The 22,183-nt window shown below is 50.8% G+C and overlaps 1 long non-coding RNA gene across 4 annotated transcripts in view; it reads left to right on the top strand.

The window, feature by feature from the left end:
• LOC142837625 (uncharacterized) overlaps window positions 1-14,315 on the top strand; it is a 32,850-nt gene extending 18,535 nt beyond the window's left edge. For all 4 annotated transcript variants that reach the window (XR_012908303.1, XR_012908305.1, XR_012908304.1 and 1 more), the window contains 3 exons: window positions 6,055-6,213; window positions 7,542-7,680; window positions 11,834-14,315. This is a non-coding gene — a long non-coding RNA (uncharacterized LOC142837625). The remainder of the gene's footprint in view (window positions 1-6,054; window positions 6,214-7,541; window positions 7,681-11,833) is intronic.
• The last annotated feature ends 7,868 nt before the right edge of the window (window positions 14,316-22,183 follow it).

Genomic DNA, 22,183 nt, shown 5'->3' on the forward strand with positions numbered 1-22,183 from the left:
CCAGAAATGTTCTCCCCATTTGCAGAGGGGGAAAAAAAAACACAAAAACCCGAGGTCTGGGTGTTAAAGTGACTTTTTCCCACAAGTTAAAACCAGAACTCAAAGGAGAACCTGTCTCCTAATTGCTATAAAAGTGTTTTATACACTGAGCTGTAGTTCCTTTCTCTGCAGAGAAAATAAAATCAGACCATCTGGGTGGGAGAAGGAGAATGAAGGAAAGAGATGGATCCAGTGGAATAAAGGAAGTGGGCAGGAAGCTGGGGAGCTGTGAAGAGCCTGACCTTGCTTAGCTCCCAAGCCCTGATATAGTGTCTTTGTCAATGCTGCCACTATTGACGCGTTCCTTGGTAATTATGACTGTGTGTTGGCATGGCGACTCAGAGTAAGAAGACTAGAGGCAGTGGGTAAATGCACGACTTGTTCTCGCCTTCTAAAGCAGAGAGGAGCTTTTGTGGGTAGTTCTTCCAGGGAGACGTGGTGGAAAATTCACCAGCCCCTGTGCTGGAGCACGGGTATTGATGCGCCATGGGAGCCAGGTGGCCCTGAGCAGGGTGACACAAACAGAGGGGCCTCAGCAAGACTTGGGTCTGACACAGAGGTCTCCCAGAGGCCCCTCCAGTTCCCTTCTGCTGTCTTTGTTCCCCGGACTTGTAACGTCAAATGTACCCATTTCTACTCCTTTCTGAGTTGTCTCTATTTCAAATAGGTTGATGTTGCAGTGTCCCTGAACTTGCTTGACCATGCTGTCCTCTCCCTAATAGTCCATGGCTATGCATCTGGAAGCTGAAAGGGAAGGCTGGTAGGCCCAGATGTGAGGATGGAGTCTGGGGCTTTCCTTTCTTCTACCTTGGTGTCCTCTCCATCATAGATAACCTTGGCCATATTCTTATCTGAAAACGGGGACCTGCTGCTGGAGTCGATCTGTATTGTTCTGTCCAGTGTGATACCCAATAGACATGAATGGTTCATCTCATAAATGTGGCTGGTTTGGGTAGTATGACACATTTAAATAATATTGGACTAAATAAAATATGTAATTAAAATGACCTGTTTCTTCTGTCTTTGGACTGAGGCTTCTAGAATTTAAGATTACATAGGGAGCTCCCACTTACAGTTCTGATGGAAATGGCTGATCTCCCTTACAGACCTGACACTTGAACTGGTTGTTCTGATCATCCAAGAGAAGTCTGATCACAGAGGTCTATGCATAGAGTGCAGGAAAACCAGGTGGAGAGACTCGGGCCTGCGGGGGCTTTTAGGACAGCCTAGAAGAGCCCGTTAGGTGGAGATTACCCCTCAGTCCTTGAAGGTGGAAGTTGTGGCCTGAGTCTATGGGTGATAATGTATTTTTCAACATTTAAGGTAAGAGTAGCCCCAAAAGACCCTTTAGATAAAAAATTTTAGGTCATCAGTACCCTAGTGGGTTTGTGTGGGCAGAACTGGAGCTGACAGGATCATTGTTCCAAAAGTGGGACCCACACCCCCCACTGGTGACTTCATATTCTCCCAAATACAGAGAAAGCACTAAACAAGGGAAGACAGCTGTGTGTCCCAGGGTCACATCAAACTCCCTTTTGGCTAGGTTCCTTTCGTTGGAACATGGCTGGGGCTGCTCATCCCCTGACTGCCCCTCCTCCTCTCAGCCTCAGCCTATTAGCAAGCCCCAGCTTCTGGGATGCTCCTTGGCTCAAAGCCAGCATTTTCTTGGAGAGGCTCCTACTTTGGCTCCCTGCCAGGCCTCTGGTCTCCAGAGAGATCCCCCCCCCCCCCAGGGAGGTGCTGGGCTCATCCTGCTGTCAGAGGGGAGAGGTCTGTTCAGCCTTCTCACCTTGGAAGACCCCAGGCTGTGGGCCAGCCAGGACACCAGCTCTGGCCCCTTTCAGAATCTTCAGTTTCTTACTGGGTTAAGGGCCTGCCAGCCTCCGTACTCTGGGGGTGGCAGAAAGTGGCTCCTCACTGGAGTGTGAGAGATGGGGGATGTAAATCCTAGTGAGTCATAGTGATGGTGGCACAAAGCACCCACCAGGTGCTTGTTCTGTGCCAGGTTCTGTGCTAATCTTGGCACACTGGGTCTCTGAGGCCTGGTTCAGAGTCAATATAATCCAGGGTCCACCCTTCTTTTCTTAGCCAAATGTCATATGGGGTGGCATGAGGTATGACTCAGAAGCTGTACTTCTTAGTAGCCTGACTGGGTTGTCATGAGGTCCTTGTTTCCCAAGGGATCAGCTGGGTCTCTGGAAGCAGCATGGGGTTGTTTGGGTTGCTAGAAGATGTCTCTGCAGCATCTCCTTCTTCAGGTAGGCAACAAAGCTGAGTAAGCCAGATGGGAAAGCTCAGAACCAGGCCCCCAGGACCCCCAGTAAGAATCAAAGAGGTGGGAAACATCTCCTTGGGTCCTGGCTTGTCTTGGTATTGTCTGTCAGCCAAAGCCTTGCTGTGCTTCAGTTTATAAAAATCAGGGTGGTTAGCCGGGCAGTGGTGGCGCACGCCTTTAATCCCAGCACTCGGGAGGCAGAGGCAGGCGGGTGAGTTTGAGACCAGCTTGGTCTACAAGAGCTAGTTCAAGGACAGGCTCCAAAACCACAGAGAAACCCTGTCTCGAAAAACCAAAAAAAAAAAAAAAAAAAAAAAAAATCAGGGTGGTTCCAGGACAGCCAGCGCTACACAGAGAAACCCTGCCTCAAATAGATAGATAGATAGATAGATAGATAGATAGATAGATAGATAGATAGGGACTACACAGAGAAACCCTGTCTCCAATCAATCAATCAATCAGGACAGCCAGGGCTACACAGAAACCTTGTCACAAATAAATAAGTTAAAATAAATAAGTTAAAAATAAATAAACGAATGTATAAATAAAGTCAGGGTGACCCAACTCCACCAACCCCCACAATTGCAAGAGACTGACTGCTTAGGGTGAATGTGGGTTTTGTTTCTGCTCCTATAAGTGGTACACAATCATATGGGAGAGGGGTAGGGTCTGCGTCCTCTGTCCAGTCTTGTTTTCTAAGGTGTGTGTTGTGATATGATGTGCGTATGTATGCCGTGTGTGTGCAGATAGCTGCAGAGCCCAGAAGGGGGCTTCAGGTCCCCTGGAAATGGAATTACAGATTTGTAAGCTGCCTAACAAGAGTGTGAAATGTAGACTTAGTCCTCTGGAAGAGCCGGAAGCACTCCTTACTGCTAAGCCGCATCTCTCCAGCCCTCATTCTTAAGCAAGAATGCCAAGACTCCCTTTTGTCTGCCAGTTTGGCAGCACAGAAACCTGCTGGTTAGGAGAGTGGCCATCACCTCTGAGAGTATCATTTTCTTATTAAAGAGTAAAGAGAAGAAGAGGGGGTCTCTAGTGTACCCGTCCTTATGAGTCTGCAGTTTCTTGTAACATTTATGTATGTCTATCTGTATAGTGTGTGTGTGTGTGTGTGTGTGTGTGTGTGTGTCTATAGATCAGAGGACAACATGAGGAGCTAGTTCTGTCTACTGTGTGGGCCTGGTGATCAAACTCGGGTCATCAGGCTTGGCAGTCTCCCTATCCATCTTGCCAGCCTCAGTATTTCAGCTGCTGCAGATTCTCCCTGACGCTGTCAGGGCACAGCAGTGAGGCAGAAACCACAAGGCTTACGGAGTCCAGGTTCTGGGGCCTTTCTGATCTAGTTCAGAAACCATGAGCATAGCAGGTTTCCTCTTTGTGGGCTACTATTCCACCTGCAGATTTGGGGATAACACTCAACAAATACCAGGGCCTAAGTTCAGTCCCCGAGTCTGAGACAGAAGGAAAGGAAGGAAAGTAAAGGAGAGAGAAATAGAGATATTTAGAGAAAAAAAAATTAGTACGTATCCCTTGATGTCCATATCTTGATGTCGGTCACACATTTGCCGTGAATAAAATCCCTGGAAGACAGCAAGCAAGGGACCAAGCTGTGCTCTCAGTCAGTTTACGCTGCGCTAAATCATTGTGTTTCCTGACCTTTCCGTAAGCTCCACAGTCTAGGGAGAATCCCGACATGCTCCCTGACCTCTGGATCAGAGGGAGGAGCTTGAAAAGCCTTAGCAGGCACATGCACAGGGTTTTATCAGGTATCAGGGGTATGTGGTCTAACTTGGGTCCAGGAAATTAAGAAAAGAGGAATTTGTCTGGAGATAGAGGTACCAGAGAAGGCTTCCTGTCCCCAAACATGTTTTTTTTTTTTTTTTTTTAGGCCACCAAGAGGGCAGGAGAGGGCATCCATGCCACAGGAGAGTATTCTCTGGCCAGAGGTTCAGAGAAGCCGCAAGTATCCTGATGGACAGGGCATGAAATTTGGTATGGAGCATCAGGTCAAATGGTAGAAGCCGAGAATAACAGGCAAGGAGCCAACTAAAGGGACTGGCCTGGTCACCATGGGTACAAGGTGGGGAGGATGGAGGCTGTCAGGCCCTGTGCCACCTAGGCCAGCTGGAGCTGAGCAGGCATGCCCACTCTGTGCCTGTCAGCCTGTAGCACTTGGCTTGGGCCTGGGAGCTCATGGAGCCATTTCCAAGTTTGCGAGGAAGTTGTGGAGCCCAGAAATTGGACGTCTTCCCATGCCACAGTGTTTTTTTCTACCACAATCATTTATTCATTCATCATTTACTGACGTACATTTATGTGTCAAGTAAAGCCTCGGGGACAGAGAGGAGGAAACCACAGTCCTCTCTCCAGCCCTTTAGCTCTTGTAATATGGAACTTCACGTATCTATCCGCAACAGGAAGGTCAGGCTGAGGGGAAGGAGTGCTGAGTTAGCAGGCATGGGATGTGACAGTTACCATCATTTGGTGGCTTCTTGCCTCCTCTATCCCTCTCCAGTCTTCAAGAACCTGCAAGAGCAAAGCCAGAGGCCATTTCATGCTTTGCCCATAGTGGCCATCAGCTGTCACTTAGCTTCAGCCAGACTTCACTTCTCTGGATCCCACCGGTTCTATAGTTTCCCTTTCTCCATTTAAAACAATTTTGATCTTAAGAATCAGAATATCAATAACTCACTGGGATTTATGTGTGAGACTAGTAGAAAACATCTTAAGTACAATTAAATAATAAGCCATACCTGGAGGAATTCATGGATGAGTGTTTTCTTCTCCTTAGACACCGGAAGGTTCTCTGGATTGCCAGGTTCAGAATTCTACCTGGTTCTCCTCACGCTGGATCCTGAGCACAGTTCTTGGCACTTAGGCTTGCGTTAGTAAATTGAGAGTGGAGAGCACCTGGCCGCCACTTCCATGCACAGTTGGGTTATGGCCCAGCCCTGCAAAGGGGGCCGTAGCCAGCCCTCTAACCCTAACCAAGGACTTTTTCTGTCCCTTGCCTTCCAAGAACAGGAAAGACAAATGGCTTTCTTCTCATTACTACTACTCTGGTAGACTTGTTACTGGTGTGTGTGTGTGTGTGTGTGTGTGTGTGTGTGTGTGTGTAGATAAAACTCTTAGATACTGTATGGTGAGTATCAGAACACATCAGAGGGTCCATGCCATTTTTGGCTACCTGGGAGTTCTTTCTAAATCTTTGGTTTGGCCTCAAGAAGACTAGGAGGACATGCTTCCTTATGTACTGACTAGCTGTTGCTAGCGTGCAAGGTGAGTGTACTTGAAATCGGTTCTTCTGTGGACAGGTGAGTAGCCACTGGTGAGACGGAAGCACTGGGCACTTTCTAAAACTTCTGCCTTTCATGCGGGGAAAGCCAGAGGTTTGTGAGGATGCTGTCCCAGGAGGAGAGCATGTACTCTGGGTTCTGTATGCAGGACAACAGAACAAGGTGGTTTTCAGGGTCTAGCTGCTAGCAAGTGAGTCTTCCTTATACTGAGTGGCCTTGGCTCCCTTCTGGCTTCCTTTGCTTAGATTTCCTGGAGGAAGTGGACTGAATAAATGTCACCCCCACAGAGACTTGCCAGTTGACAGCTCTCAGTCACAAGGAAGCTGCTGGGAGATACTTCCTCCAGAGTAGAGTGGCTCACAGACCCCTGTGCTGAAGAAGGAGGAGCAGAGTTGTCTCATTTCCTGTTCCGCTGTCCCCTCATAGGCGTTGTCTCTCTTCCAGGACAGTTCCAGGGTCAGAAGAAGGGCAAAGAAGAAAGACGGCGTGGTGACAACTAAAGAGGTGTCTCCCTTCCAACACACGCCGCGGGCCCTATGTACGTCCACAGCTCTCGCCAGCAGCTGTCCCCTCTCTGGACGGTGGTGCAGACGGATGGTGCAGGTAGAACGCGCTCTCATTCACTGTCGTTAATGCTTTTCCTTCGCTGGGACGAAAGCAGCCTCCTCTGAGGAAGACACCGAAATAGGGGAGCCAGATGTGAGGACATACACTTCCTGTCCTGGCTCCTCAGGAGGCTGAGGCAGGAAGAATGCTTGAGGCCAGGATTCAATGTCAGTTTGAACAACTAATGAGGCCCTGTCTCAAAATATAGTACAGTAAAATTAAATTAATAAGCGGATGAAATGTTCCCTTCTTGTGGGCCTAGTTGCTTGCTAGGTTGACCCATATAAAGTTTCTTTACTGTTAAATCAAGACCAGTCAACTGTTGATACGGTTCCTTCATGAGATGGTACACATTAACCATTTGTGTTCCTCTCATGCTACGACACCCCTTCAAAATTATTTTAACAGCAAGAAACTGGAGCCTGAGATTGTGCTGAAAGGAAACTTTCCCAGCAAAGCTCCACTTTGCTCCGACTTCAGGATATGTTGTCTTGAGATATAGGACAATCAAAATGACTTTTGAGGCCCAGATAATGATGGTGCAGGACTTTAACCCTAGTGCTTGGGAGAGGGGCGCAGGAAGATAAGAAGTTCAAGGTCATCCAGGGCTATGTGAGCTCCTGCCTCAGAAAGCAAACAAAAGAAATAAAGGAAAGACAAATGGCTTTGGCTATCTTTTCCTTCACCATTAAAAAAAGAAGGAAAGCCTCTGAGATAGCCTCGCCAACCCTGACTGAGGACTGGACCAGTTACAGGACTCTGATTCAGAGTCCTTTGCTTCCATGGGTGGGTGAGATGGTGTTTTACTTCTCCATCATGGGAGGCTGCGGTGCAGTAGAGGAAGCAGGGTGCTGGGGTGCTGGGGTGCTGGCTTGCAGCCACACCCCAGTGGCGGGAGTGCCATCCAGTCTTCAGTACATCACTGTCAGTGTGTGTCTGTGGCCGCCTCTGGGTGTGTGTGTTTCTTTTTGTATCTCCGTGTCAGTGTCGGCCGTGTGTCTATTTATGTCGGCCGTCTAGGCGTGCTCAGTGTGACAGGAGCTGGGGGCGGTGTTGGTAAAGGAAGACAGTTCCAAGCCTCAGCTCTCCCCTCGGGGACATCAGGATGCTGGTATATGTGTACTGCACATATATAGATACAGAGCTTTTGTCACGCTGTTCATTGGATGGGGGAATGCACTCAAGTGTCTGGCCAGGTATGGCCTGAGCAGTGGCCTGGCTGGGGAAGCCCCATCTGCCAGGAGCTGACAGAGTTGCCTTGCCGCCCTCCCTGTCCATGGGGAGCCCGTCCTTCGCAGTTTACCATGTACTCTCTAATTTATTAGATGAAAGGAGGAGAAAATGAAATGTTGCCTGAAGACAATGGCCGAGACAGCCCGTCCCACCCTGCACAGCCGCCAGCGCCTCCTTCCCCAGCCTTGACTCCTCTGTCACGAGTCTGCACATTACCCTGCTAACCCTGAGGTAAGAGAGAAAAGAACCCCCAAACCATTCTGTTTAAAAGTTATGCCCGCCCCCTGCACGTGCAGAGATAGCTGAGAGCTGTTGAAGGAAGAAGCCACCAAGATGAAGGCCTGAGTGAGCCTAGGATCTAGCTGCTAGACCATAGACACAAGGCCCTTCATCCGCTCTGGGGCTCCCACCTCACAGTCCCAAGACTCCCAGATCCCAGCCAAGCAAGGGAGGGGCAAGGGGCCCAAGGCAGCTGCAGGGGCTATGTTAGTAAACACTTTACTGGCTTCCTATTTTCTTCACACACACCCCCACCCTTCTCCACTCCCTGATGCCCCTTACACACTCCCCCCCCCCCAGCATCCCCCTTTCTGGGGCCTGCACAATGAGCTCATTGTCCCGGGTGTGATTTGAATAAGGGATCTGCGGGCCTGTTCCCAGCATTGTCCGAGGGGCTGGGAAAAACCCCAGTGCAGGCAGGAGGACCAGACCAGACAGAGACAGATGCCTAAATTAGCAACAAAGCTTTGTGCAGGTCCCCTGGACAAGGGCTCGCCTTGTCTGCATGGACTCAAGGGTGTGGAGCTGGCCGGCTGCTCGCATGTCTCCCCATGTTAATTAGTTTTGCATGCATGTCTGAGAAGGTGCCAGGGGAGCTGTGTTTGCCTTCCTCCTCCCCCAGGAGGGGGCCCTGTTTGTGACTGGCCAGTGGGCTGGAGGCTGGGAAGTTGAGCTTGGCAGGGCTGGGCTGGGCCTACCTGGGAAGCTAGGCTCAGATTCTGGATGGGGATTCCCAGCTTCCCTGTCCTGCTGTTCTTTGCCCAGTGGGGAGCCTGGCTTTGCTCTCCGTGCCCCCTCCACTCCTTGCCCTGCTGCTGAAAGTTGGTCAGTTCTAACTACGGGGAACTAACTCATTGGCTTCTACCCAGACCTAGGCTACTGCCTGTCCATCTGGCAGTCTGTCTCTTGCGACATAGGGCCCCTTGGGACCAGGCAGCAGAAGCGACCAGTCTGGGCTCTCTTCTGTCCCAGAGCCAGATGGCCAGTCGGCTTATCGCATTACGGCCTCCTCTGTCCCCAGACCCCTGCCGTCCATTGCAGGTCAGGATCTTGTTTAGGATATGGTGAAGAAGCTTCCTTTTAGGCTCTTGTAGTAGGGTGGTGGACAGTGTGCAGTCATGGCCTTGCTACTGGCTCACTGTGTAACCTTGGACAGTGCAATTCCCTCTGACCCTTAATCTCAGTAACCGAATGATGAGGCTGAGCTTCAGGAACCCTTGCTCTCCTCCTAGCCGACACCTCTTTGCTGTTGGTGATCAGCTCAGCTTGTGTTCATTCAGCACAATGACAAGGGCGAGACCAGTGGGTTCTGGATGAGGGCGGGAGGACTATGGAAGGATAGAGTAGAGGCTTTGTGTTTTCTGGGCAGGTGATGGAAGGGAGGAATCAGCAGAGCCTGTCTCCTCGGGTCCTCCCTGAGCCCCGTGCCAGGCCTGCGGCTTCCTCTGGCCTGTATGCTGCAGTGGTGGAAAACCACTCCAGCCCAGCCCAGGTTAGGAGAAGCTGGACGGAGAGCAACTGCTGGCTGGGGCCCCTGCAGGCCCTTGGCCAGGGCACAGGGCACAGGGCTGAGAAAGGCTGGACTCTTGCTGGGCTAAGCTCAGCCAGGCCTCCTAGCAACTTCCCAGGTCATGTCTTCAGAGTGTCTACCCCTCTCGAACCCCACAGGAACCCCAGGAAGTGAGGGGCAGGTATGCAGCCTTGCTCCTCTCATTCGCGGGCAAGTGTCTGGCATCTGACTCTGAGCTTTTTGCCGGACTCTTCCCACCACTCATCCGCACAAGTCTTCCTTCTTGTGACCCAGCGTTTGGGTGACTGAATGTCTAAGCATAAGACTCGTCAGTCCAAACTCCCTGCTCCTTTCAGATTAGTTTTCAATCAGATTAACCAAGCCTATGCAATTCTTTATAGACAGAAAGGAACTCTCTGTGTGTCTGTCTGTTCTCTCTCTCTCTTTCTCTGTGTGTGTGTGTGTTCGAATTTTAGATAGGATCTCTGTGTAGTCCTGGATGTCCTGGAATTCCCTGTGTACTCAAGGCTGACCTTGAATTTACAGAAATCTTTCTGCCTCTGTCTTCTGAATGCTGGGATTAAAGGCAGGTACCCCCACTCCCGACTACTGTGTGTCTTAAATAAGTTGGGGTGTCTTCAGATCCAGAAATCCTAAGGTCTTTAGGAAAATATGCCAATGCCCAGTTGGTCCCCTCTCTTGTTCCTTTTTGCCAACCTCTGTCCTCAGACATGGTGGGAGGTACCCTGCTCTAAAGCAGGCAGCTGGTCAGAGACCCACGGGGAGCTTTGTGGTTGACCCCAGATGACCTTGTGGGACAACAGGTGAGCCTAGGCTTTTCTCCTCCTTTAGCGAGTCCCACCTCCCTCCATCTCAATACCCCTTCCCCTGCCTCCCTGAGCTGTTTCTCACGCAAGCTAGGAGTCTGGTGGAGTCCAAGCTTAGTGAAGAAGAGCACAGAAGCCAGACACAGTGAGCCAACTGTCTGCAGTAGGGATGGGAGGAGAGAAGATGGCAGGGCCTTGGGGGAGTTGCCCACTGCCCTTCCTGCCCCATTCCTCTCTTAGCTGCCTCAGCTGCTGCCTCAGCTGTATCTGAGCTCCTTAATCTGGTGATCAGTGTGGTGCTGGGAGGGCGGGCTGGCAGAGGCTTTAGGAGGTGACAAGGGATCTTAGGAGTCACACTCTGCTGGTGGAGCATCACCAAGTGTCATTGCAAAGCTGGGGAATCACATTCCAAGCGCAGCTCCCCCTCTGGAGGCAGCAGCCTTGGCTGGGCTGGACCCAGGATGGGTGGAACCCAGTGGAAGCTAGGGCATAGCCCTTGCCTGCTGCAAGGCTTCACCTTGTTCTTTGTTCCTGAGAAGGAAACTTTCCAAGATTGGTGCTTTCTAGTCCTTTTTATGTGACCAGTCCTTTATTTTTCTGTAGCTGCCCTTAACCGTACCCCATCTCCTAGATCTTCCAGCTGCCAATCTCAATTAGAAGTGGTATCTGAAAAAAAAAAAAAAGAAGTGGTATCTGTTTTTACAGGTCGTCATTCCCCTGGTCAGTCAGGAGAATGCTATCAGAGCTGGCCAGGGGGAGATGTGTTCTACAGATGAGTGGTTATGCTAGACAGGATGCCTTCATATTAGTGTGAGTGGCTCTGAGGAAACCCAGACAGTTTATAAAGAGAAGTCAGGATGTGAATGCAGGCCCACGTGGCCACCAGGCAAAAGCCTGGCTGGAGAGAAAGGACAGAGGGACAGAGACGGGACAGAAGAGGCAGACACCCAGCCCTGGATTCATGGGCACTTAGGTTCCTGAGTGTCCTGGGAGTTCTAAAGCCTCATCTGTAGTGTTGGACTAGCTGCTACCTGTGGAGCTGTGGTGACTCTAGCAGGCACACCTGCTCTTCTCAGTAACTACGTGACAGAGAGGAAGGAGCTGAAGTTTTCAAGGTCACTCAATATGGCTGTATTTGGGGGAATGGAAACACTGGCAATATTCAGAGTATCAACTACCAACTGGCCTTGGTACCAGTATGGCAACTTGCCTGAACCAGCAGCCCATGAAAGAGGGCACAGCTGGACCCAAATCAATCCATTTGTCTTTTTGTCTCTCTGCTCCATCACAAAGGTGTCTGTTCATCTGCAAGCTCACAGCCTCCCTCGGGGCACTTCCTGACAAGATGGCAGGATGCTTGATCCTGGGAGCTCCTTTGCTCTCTCCAGGTTGGATTTGCCTTCCTTGGGGGCATACCCCATCTGATCTGAGCTGTAGGCTGGCACTGGTGAAAACCTACCACAGCCTCTCTCTGTGGGGATGAGCTTCACCTGGGTCTCTCACTGCCCTGTTCAGCAGCTCCGTAGGCCGAGTCCCCATTCTGACTCACCTCCTTATGCTCTGCTTCTTTCTCAAGGGAGCCACTAACGAGTGTGATGCTGGAGATGGATGGAGCCATGTTATGTTACTGAAGAAAGCTTCTGGTCTCAAGGTAGCATAAGTCTTCAGTCCTAGAATTTTGGAGACTATCCCCTGCCTTAGACATGTGCACCTTGACAGTAATGGCTTTTACTGGGCTTTTCTCCTTACTGAAATCTTTCCCTTTCAGGGTCTGAGGTGGCCTAGTAAAAAAAAAAAAAACAAGGTCACGAGAAGATCCACTCAGAAGTCAGAGGGTTCTCGGTCCTCCAGCCCACTGTCCTGCTTAGGACACAAGGCAAGCTTCTTCTCTCTCCGGACCTGGAAAAGGAACACTGGATACAACGGTGTCTGCAGCCACTTAGCCCCTACATTTTATAATTTGGGAATTCTTTTTTTCTGCTTTGTTACCTACAAGTCAGCCTACCCCTCTTCCTGACTTTCAGAAAAGTCAGCTTTTTCTCCTTCAAGCTGTCCTGGGACACAGGTCGATTCCTCTACCTAAAGCCTAAGAAGAAACAACCAACCAAAGAAAGAGAAAACCCAGAAGCTTGTCTCATTTCTGACCTTCGACATTGGACTGAAAAGTGGCCTAGGCCAGACAGTATGTTTTGGCTAGGTGTGCTTCCAGCCTGAGTCTAGATGCTCTGTCTTCGCCTCTGGTTCCAAATGTTCTGAACAGCGCCCCCATGGTTTTAGGAAGGTTGTCATATATTTGGGGCCTTTCCTGGGCCAGAGCCCCTTAGATTCTATGAAGGCACCACTTTTTCTTGATGTCTGGTTTCTGTCCCTGACTTCCCCAGCCAGGTGGCTCCTCTATAGAGGCACAGCTGAAACAAGTCTGGTTGTGAAGTCTAGAAGGCGTGAAACTAATATCCCTGTATGGCCAGGTGACCCTGGGCCAGTGCATAGCTTCCCTGAGCACTGTTTCCACGTTTATAAAATGGGAAGGGGATAGAGAGGGGAGGGGATATGCCTCAGTGGTGGAGAGCTTTCCAAGCATTCTCAAGACGTTGGGATGTATCCTTAGACTCAAAATATAACAATAGTAGCCATGCCTTTCACATACATTACGTGAGATATATAAATAAGTCCTTCTCCAACTTCAGGATTTTCCTGCTGGGGAGGTCCTGAGATGACCTTCATTTTCCCCTTCCGAGCCCTCATAACACCTGAATGGAATTCAGAGGGCATCCGCCTCCCTGAGCGCCTCCTGCTCACAGACTATTCCTCTTGTCTTTAGAGCGTCCTGCGAAAGGAAGTGATGGGCCAGGCTCTGTTCAGCTTTTCTGGAAAGAGAGAAGTGGCAACTCCTGCTAGGGTCACAGGACGAATACAGAGCCAAGCTGCTTCAGGAACAGAAGAATAGAGCAGGAAAGAAAATCAACGTCACCACCCTGTCACCACCCTGAGGCCCCTGTACAGGGTGCAACCCAGCCACCAGGGACTCAGCAGGAGACCAGGGAAAGTGCTCCACAGCCCTCCTAGAGGGCCTCTGTCATTGACGAGCTGGCCTGGCAACTCCTCCACACCTGCCCATGCCACACCTTTCAGGACGGTTCTGGGTCTGCTGTGCTGTGGGACACTCTGTCCAGCCACTTCAGCACTGGCATTTCTACCCCGGAGAACTAGGCAGCACACTGGGAAGCAGCCAGGGGAAGGGACTCCAGCCTCCCAGGAGTTAAAGATGCCTCTCCCCAGCTGTCCTCCCCTTGGTGCTCCTTTTCCTCCCTCCTTCTGCTCACAGCAGGCAGGGCCTGGAACCAGGAGCCATGCTGCTGTGCTGTTGCCAGGGGAGCTGGGAGGCAGATCGGAGCTATGCAGGGAAAAGGCTCAGCCTGTCAAAGTGTCTGAGATGAACCACCGCCATCCTGTGCAGCTGGGCTCAGATGTGTCTCGGCTCTTGTTCTGTGCCTGAGAACGGTGAAGCCCAGTGAGGTTCAAGGGCACACTCGCTATTCATTAGTCAGGGGTTCTTGACGTCCTGTCTCTCCCAGGCATGGGTTCCCCCCTTCCTCTTTCTCTCCCTCCTGTGACACATTCCTGGGTGCCTGTGGTGAGGACTGCACACCCCCTCCTGCACGGCCCCCTCCACACAAACCCTGAATCAACTCCTGTTAAGGAGACCAGGCGGGACAGAGACAATGGCTTCAAGAAACCATTCAGGCGGGACCCCAGCCACATTCGCCTTCCCTCCACTCCCAGTGACCCTACAGATCCGACTCTGCTGTGACTCGGGGCACCCTTGGGCCCCCAGCTTGCGCAAGCCCAGACAGGAGCAGGCCACTAGGTGCTGCTCTGCACAACAGGGCCAGTCAAGTGCTATTCCCAGTGGGCCCCTCGGTGGGCGCCTCTATCCCACCGGCTAGATATTTTTGTGCAGTTGTTTGGGGAATAGAAACTGTACAGTATTTTCTGAAATGTTCCAATGTCAAAATTAAAAGGTGCATTTACTTGGATACTAATTTTATGACTAGGAATTTTCTCCAGATACAGTGGGAAGGTTTGCTAAGAAGCATGGACAAGGAAGTATGGTTCAAATAATGCATCATTTACTCCTGTGGAGTGCTTCAGAGCTGTAAAAGTGTGGCAGATCTCTGCACGCAGGTGATATCCAAGGCTGACTGATAAACTTGAGTGGATATAATCTAGTCAGATAAATAATAAATAAATAATAATAAATTACAGAACAATCAAGTATGTTCTTGTTTGTATACATTTAAGTCAGTCATGGAGTCTGAGTTATGTGAAGCTCGGTGATAAGATACATACAGCACACAAGAGGCCTAGAGTCAAATAAAATCTATCAGCCATAAGCTGTGTCTGTGTCTGGATAGTTCCTGAACACAGGCACTGGACGGCAAACCTCTGGGAAATGGGAGGGATTTCTTCCTGTGTGTTTGTGTTTGTTTTTGTCTCTGTGTTTCTGAAATGCTTTTATTGAAAACAAAGGGTAGTAGTCGTTTAATAGGCTTAACTTCTCTCAGTCAATAAAGGGTAGGCACTTCAGGACAAGGTGGTGATGTGTCAAGGAAAAGTGTCTTAACAGTACTGGTGGCCTCTGGCCAATGGCATTACTGCAGCCTAATAACCACATGTCACCACCATTGCTGCTACTATTAACCTAAAGCCCACCGTGCTCCAGGCTTAGCTTTTCTGGTTCTTGCTTAGTTGGGCATCAATTTTCAGTCCCTCCTATGCAGGAGACAGAGCAAGGAAATCAGAGGCACTACCCTAGAGTGGGTAAGTCAAGTGTGGCTCCTGATTTCCCTCTGGGAGGACCTGTTTCGAGAAGGGGGGGGCTTTGTGGGCTGTGTTGATTAGGAGTAGGTACCCTTCCCTGCTTTAGCCCAATGGAGGTGCCCTGCTGGGGACAGCCTGCCTTCAGGAGTGGACTGACTCTGAAAGACTATCTGCATACACAGCGTGTGTCCAGAGATGCACCACCTGACCCTGCTGCTCCCAATGCTAATCAAATGCCTGGCTTTACCCCCAAAGGAGTAAATTGCTTGCTAGAGGGTGTCTGTAAAGGGCAATGTGGAGCTGAGCTTTGAGGCCTAAATCCAACATAGGTCTAGATACCACATCCCACAGAGCTCTGTGTTGGGTCCTGAGACCCGGGAGCCAGCAAGTCGAGTTGACCAGAGGAACCTGGGAAACCCATGGAGGTCCCTGGACTTTGATGGCGGCTGGAGGAAAGCAGCTGGAGGTGGGACTGTCAGGTGCCAGGCCTCCTGTTCAGGTGCAGGGAGCCCTGGTTTTATACTGTGGGAGGCACTGGTACACTCATTTTACAGGCGACACTGAAGTTCAGAAATGTTGTTACATGTCCCAAGTCACAGCTAAAAAGGGCCAGAACTGAGATTTGACACCCCTCTCATTGATTGCAGTCTGGACTCCTAATCCCAAATATATCCTGTTTGGCTGGGCCACTTAAAAGAGGTTCCCTAAGTCCAAACCCTCCTGGCCAGTTAACCTCTCCCTCCAAGGTTTTCATAATGTCTTACCTGGGGCCCTCCCTAATGCTATCTAATTTCAGCCTTGGGCTATGCCACGTCTTGAAGCCTGGGCACTAGGGCTGGAGAAGGAATTCTGGGCCATATAGAGATTGGAGGCCTTCGGTTAGTATTGCTACTGGGGACTATGCTATCTGCCTCCTGAGGACTGGTCATCTGCACTCGGCAGTTGCCGTCCCTCCTTCGGGTCAAGGATTCTCCTGGACCCACCCCAGTGCTTCTCAGAGGTGGACCTGTGGGGGCTCCAGCAAAGCTGAGGCTGGAGGAGCAGACATGGGGGAGCAGAGAGGACTCTACGGGGTTCACGAGCCATTGGAACTCTCCCGAAGCCATTGGTTTTTCAGGACAACGCTGGGGGAGGATTAAGAGAAATTCTGCGAGAAAGAACTCTTCCAACCCTGAGAGCCCTCTGTCTCTTTTATCTCAGCTCACAATTAAAGACTTGAAAAATTGTCTCTAATAATTTTTTTCTTGGGCAGACAAGAGTGAGGAAAACAAGACTCAGCCCCTGGCAAAGACAGCTCATGGTGTTTTGAGGTGTGAGAGGAAGAATGGATGGAGAAGCTTCAGAAAGCCTCAGACTGTCAGTCTCTCTTACCTGGGCTAGGGTCACAAGGGCAGCCAGAAGCCTGGCTTGTTTTCAGGCTGGAGAGTGTAAGAGTCTTGACATCATGAGTACCGGAGTTCTGAACTGGGAACCAGATCCCAGTCTGCTCCTAAGCCTCCAGTAATGTCTTCTCAATTTTCACCATGATCCCATAAGACGATCACATTTTCCACATTAGGAAACTGAGGCTCAGAGAGGATTAGAAACAGTCAGAGCCACGGTTAGGAAACAGTGGCCCTTGGGCTCGGGAGCTCTATGACCGAAATGGGAAGCAGGGGGTCATGAGGCTCTGAAAGCCTTTGACAAGTTTTTTCATGTATGCGCAAAATCACAATCACGCTTTCTTCAGTTTTCATTCTCACAGGCCCTTGTACCCCAGACAATAATTAACACTCTCTCGCTCCCAGCACACTAAGTGCTTGCGCAGTCCCAAATTACATTTAATCCTCAGGCGTTGGTGTGCATAGCTGGGCACCACCGGCCCTTATTCCCATGTAAGCAACGGAGAGGGTAAGGACCGTGAAGCTGTTCAAGGTGGCCGGTGCGAGTGTGAGCGGCTGCTGAGACGTGAGACTTCAACAGTGGAATGCCTGTCTGTCCAGATGCCAGGCGCTTACCCACTGCCTCCCTTAAAGCTTGGTGGCTGGCCAGCCTGATCTGACCCCAAGATCCCAAATGAAAAACTCTCTGGCCGGCTCACAGCAGCCGGAACCACCGAGTAGTTAGAGCCAGAACCACCGACTACCAGGCAGCACTCCCCGGGACGCCCGAATCCAGCGGCCAGGGCGGCAGGCTGGAGCCCCAGGGCACCGGGAGGAGCCAAGATCCTGGGCTGGGAGGAAAGGACTTGGAGGCGGGCGGCACAAAGAGCTTTTTATTCAAATTTGTTTAGAGTTTCGCGAATTTGCATGAAAAATGTGTGAGAAAAGCCAGCTCCGGTGACCTCATCCGCACCTGCCATTAACGTTCAATTAGCGGCTGAATAGTGCCTGCCGACGCGACGTGCAGAGAATCCTGCCTGCCCCGCGCAGCTCGGCAGCGGGCCGGGCGCGGGATCGGGAGGAGGGGCGCGGCGGGGCGCAGGGCTCCGCCTGAGGCTCGGGACCCGACACCCAAGGCCTCCTCACCCTCAGTCTCAAGGGACCCTGGAATCCTAGGGCTCTGGAGCACCAGGCAGTTTGGAGCAAGACGGGGCCATGGAGATCCGGGCTCCCTAGGGTCCTGGCCGAGTGCTCTCCGGGCTCCCGGACCGAAGGTGGCGGGCTAGTCCTGTCCCGGCTCAGACAAGCTTCCTCGCCACCTTCCGGACAAAGTGTCAAGTACAAGTTCAAGTTCAGGGGCAGGCCCCAGGAGGAAGGGGTGGGGGGAGCCATCCCCAGCTGCCTTTGTTCTCCGGGATAAGCGCTCCCACGTTCCCCTCCCGGGCGGGGCCCGGCGCAGATACCCCCGCCCCGCCCCACCGCGCCCCGCTACAACCGCCTCCTCCCGCCCGCTCGGTGCCTGTGCCTGGGTCCTGGCGACCCTGCTCAGGGCCACGGAAGGTTCTGGGGGCTCGGGGCGGGTGGGGGAGATGCGCAGTCTCCCCGTGGGAGCCTCCCCGGCCCCGCAGTCCCAGCAGCAAACTGCGCTTGGTCGGACGGATGCCCGAGCGGAGGTAAGGACCCTTGGCGGGGTTCGTCTGCACCCCTTGAGCCCCGCCCCACGCTGGGCTCGAGCGACCTAGACCAGCAGCGCAGCGCGCTGCAAAACCGCCAGGTTGGGCCTCAGGGGGGCGCGCTGTGGCTCCCCACCTTAGAGGGTGCCAGACTTCAGGGGGATGGGTACTGGGTCAGGGGCGCCTGGCGGAGGCTGGGAGAGATCATTGATTGGCCTCTTTCCCAGGGGCGGCTGGTTCACCATCTTTCTTGCAACACCCCCTTGGCCTCCAAGCCTGCATCTCTCTGACTTCGGCGCACCTCAGATTTAGCAGGGAGGGAGGGTACCGAAGCTAAAGCAGAGCTCCTCAGACTCGAGTCCCCTTGGGAAGGAGGACTGAGGTGTGCTTGCGGCTTAGCTAAAAGAGGAATCAGCGGTGCGCTCACTCCACTACCTCCTCCCCTTCTCCGGAGCACCTAATTGAAAGTTTTGTACCAAATGGCGCTTGCAGATGTGGGCTGAGGTGGGGTGAAACCCACTGTCAGTGCTGTGATCTTTATTCTGCCGCTAAAACCTCCTTGGGTTCCCGCACGCTTGATTCCTGGACTCTTCCGAGTTAGATGTAACCCTTTCCACCCCGCCCTCTCCTAAAGCGAAAGAACCACGGAGGGCTGCGTCAGAGCTGCCTTTCACTCTCTTCTTCTGGATTGGACACCGTTTTGGTGACACTGCGTTACATACTGTTCCAACATCCATGACAGTTGGTTTCTAAATTCGCAGTAAGTTAGAAGTGGAAAGTCAGAAATGTGTGTTCCCCCGCTGCACCAGCTCTGCTGCTCCCCTTGGGTTCCTCTGCTTCGTTTGGGAGTCTTCTCCCTAATGTCTCCTTTATGGGACGCTGCCTGACCGAACTTTGACAAGTTCCTTCTTGCCGCCCAGGATGCTACCTCAGACTTCCGTCATCTTCCCTCTCTCTCTTGACATCTTCAGCTGTATTGTCAATATTTATCAATAAAGAAAACGGTTTATTGATAAATGGATTTTTAAAAAGATACAGCACCAAGTTAAAAAGCTTTGAGGTTTGCATTCGCTTTGCTTTTTAATGTTCTTTTCCATGTAAGGAAAGAAACTCTCGGGTGCTTCATCCTTCTGTTCCATAACTTTAGGGGTCTCGCGCGCAAGCAGGGGCCATAGAAAGAAAGGGTGAGACGGCCTCTCTATGTGTTCTATTAAAAAGAAAGGGGAAACATTCAGTGGGAAAAAATGTTTTAGAGTGTTTTGTGAAAGCAAAAAGGAGAAAGCAGAAAGGAGCCACTTCAATGCCATCCAGCCCTTCACTCCTTCTGACCGAGTATGGGGTGGCCTGGAAGAGCTAGGGGTATGGGACCCTCTGACAAAACCTTAGTGTGCTGTGGAGAAGCTGGCTGAAAGTGGGGGTCAACTTACCTAGAATAGTTCAGCTCCATGAGATCCGTCACTGAAACACTGTGTTGGTTTTGTATTTTGTTTTTGTGGTTTATAGCCTTTTTCTATGTTGCCTTAGCTGTCCCGGATATCACTAGGTAGATCAGGTTAGCTGCAAACTCACAGATGTCAGCCTGTCTCTGCTTCCTAAGTGCTGGTATTAAAGGTGTGCGCAACTATGACCAGTTTGTCACCAACACCCTCACAAGAGAGGAGTCTGGGGAGAAACTTTCATTCCTTAAAAAGAAAAGAAACCAAAGTAGCTTTATTTGTTTATTCGATGAATATGGGTGTTTTGCCTGTAAGTACATCTGTGTATCACGTGAGAGCCTGGTGCCCTCGCGAGCCAGAAGAGGGCATTGCCCCCTGGAAGCAGAGTTACAGACTTCCAGAAGGGAGCTGCGATGTGGGTGTGGGAATCAAACCAGGATCTTTTGAAAAAGCGGCTATTGAGTTATCTCGCTAGTTCCCCAAATGACTTTTCTTAGTTTGAAAAAAAGAATCTACGGAGGCTGTTCTAGATATTTCTCTTCCTCAGGGGGGAATTTTGGGTTAGAGATCTCATCCACCTGATTTTCCCTGAGGGATTGTGACGTCTTAGATGAACCCCTCTTTTCCCTCCAGCCCCCCCATCCAGTTTATAAGTGACAATTATAAATTGTAAATAAGGACACATTAGGCAGCCATGGTTTGCAGAGTGGCATAAATACTTCTCTGCAGCAGGCAAGGACGGGTGTTATTAGTATGTGTCCAATTCTGAAGTTCTCTCAGTTAAAAAGCATGGATCCTGTTCTTAACCCCTTTGAAGAGGAAAGCGAGGAGTGGAGACCATCTGCCTCACAACTAGAAAGAGGTGCCGGTGGTTTCAGCATGCAGCTATCTATACTGCCAAGACTCTGACTTGTCCCTGAAGCCTCATTCCGCTTCCTCTTCTTTAGAAACCTGTCACTTTGGTCAAATCCCTATTTCTTCATCTGTAAAATGGGCTTGCTGATGGACCTGCAGTGAGGACGACGCTGTCTGACCTGAGACATTATGAATGAACCCATGAGTAGCAGACAGTGTTATGGATAGCAATCACCTTTAATAGTTGGTACTGTCATTTTCCTCCACTCCAAAGCCTAAGGAGAATTTGACCTTCCTGGCTGGTCTCTAAGTGCTTGCCTAAAGCAGTGGTGAAGAACTGGCTCTAGGAAATGGTACTACCCACAGCCAAGGAAGACTCACGGATCCCCAAGGTTCTAAATACAGACACTCAGAAAGCTCTCTCTCTCTGCTCTAAGCAGGTTGGGAGGGGTGTTCATGGAAAGAAACTCCCCATGGATAACCTAGAGACGCACAGACCAAGACAGAAAACTCTCAAAGGAATACATCTGAAGCCTGTTTTGAATTTCTTAGTCAGTTGATTGGTTAGTCATCACCTCTGGGTGGAAAATAAGACTGAATCCTGCTACCAAAACAAATCATGTCACTGGGCTGGCTGTCTCTGCCACCTTTTAAAAATTTAATATTTATTTATAGCCATGTTTATTGTGTGCCAGTCAAAGTTTTAGGCATTGGGGATGAAGCAGAGAACAAAACAGAAAAACCACTACCCTTGGGGAGCTGGTGGCTGGTGTGTGTGTGTGTGTACGCAACATCAGAGAGAATACAGGGATAGCTATGTAAGCTACCGACTCACCTGCCTCTGAGCAGATCCTCCATGGTGAGACAGGTCAGCTGGGATCCTCTCTCCTTTAAAGACTGGCTCCTTCTCTAACAGGCAATAAGCAAAGGCCACTGGGAAAATAGCTTGATGGCAGAGGCACTTTCCTGGCACATGTGAGGTCCTGGGTTACAAGCCCAGTATGAACCACCACAAACAAGGTCACAAACTAAGGCAGAGAACTGTCTGACCTGACAAGGGATTGCGCCCTTCCCCATCCCAGGGAAGACTGAAATCCCAGCAGCAGAAACAAGGATAGAAATAGTGACATTTTGTGGTAGAGACCAAGAGGACTGGGAAGGGTGGAGCTGTATTCAGAGGTCTAGGGAAATTACATTAATTACATTAATAGCTAACCCAGGACAGTTTGTGATTACCATGCCAATACTGTTTTAACACTGTTAGTAACACGACCATCAGAGCCCTGAGATGAAATGAGGAAGGAAATCAAGTGGCCCAGAGTCACAGAGGGAGCTAGTACACCTGAGTGGGATATGAATCCCAGGTAGCGTGGTTCCAGGGCTTCCATACCTAACTGCTAATCTACTGCTAATCTGGGGACTGGGGATGGGTTTCTCCTCAGCTTAAATCTATCCCCTAGAAGGTCCTTAGAGCTGCGGAGATTTCCTTCTGCTACTTTCTGTCACAAGTGTTCAGACTTTATCTATTTGTTTCGAGGTAGGGACTCACTCTATAGCCCAGGCTATTCTCCAGCTTGTAGCAATCCTCCTGCCTCCGTTTCCAAGATGAAGGATTTATACATCAAGTATCCCTCCTACTCCTTTGCAGCGTCAACTTAGAGATGCCAGGAGCCTTCTTTTGCAACTTTCTGTCTCTTGGCAGATAAGGACACCGAGTCTGGGCAAGGACCTGCCTGAAGACATTGTCCAACTAGGCACCTGCCCTCAATCATGGTCTTGGCAGAACTCATTCAGCAGTTGCCAGCCAGGCTACAACCTAATGCAAAGGCCTCAGGGGGAAGAGCTACTGCCTTGACTGGAGACTTTTCCAGGCTCAGCTGCCCACATTGCTGGGCACCTCGGTGCCAGTGGAGCAAAAAAGGTGATCCAGATGGTCTTCAGGGGCTTCAGAGGACCTGAGGCACCATGCACT

The sequence above is a fragment of the Microtus pennsylvanicus genome, chromosome 18 (assembly GCF_037038515.1).
Source record: "Microtus pennsylvanicus isolate mMicPen1 chromosome 18, mMicPen1.hap1, whole genome shotgun sequence".
In the NCBI taxonomy this organism is placed as follows: Eukaryota; Metazoa; Chordata; class Mammalia; order Rodentia; family Cricetidae; genus Microtus; species Microtus pennsylvanicus.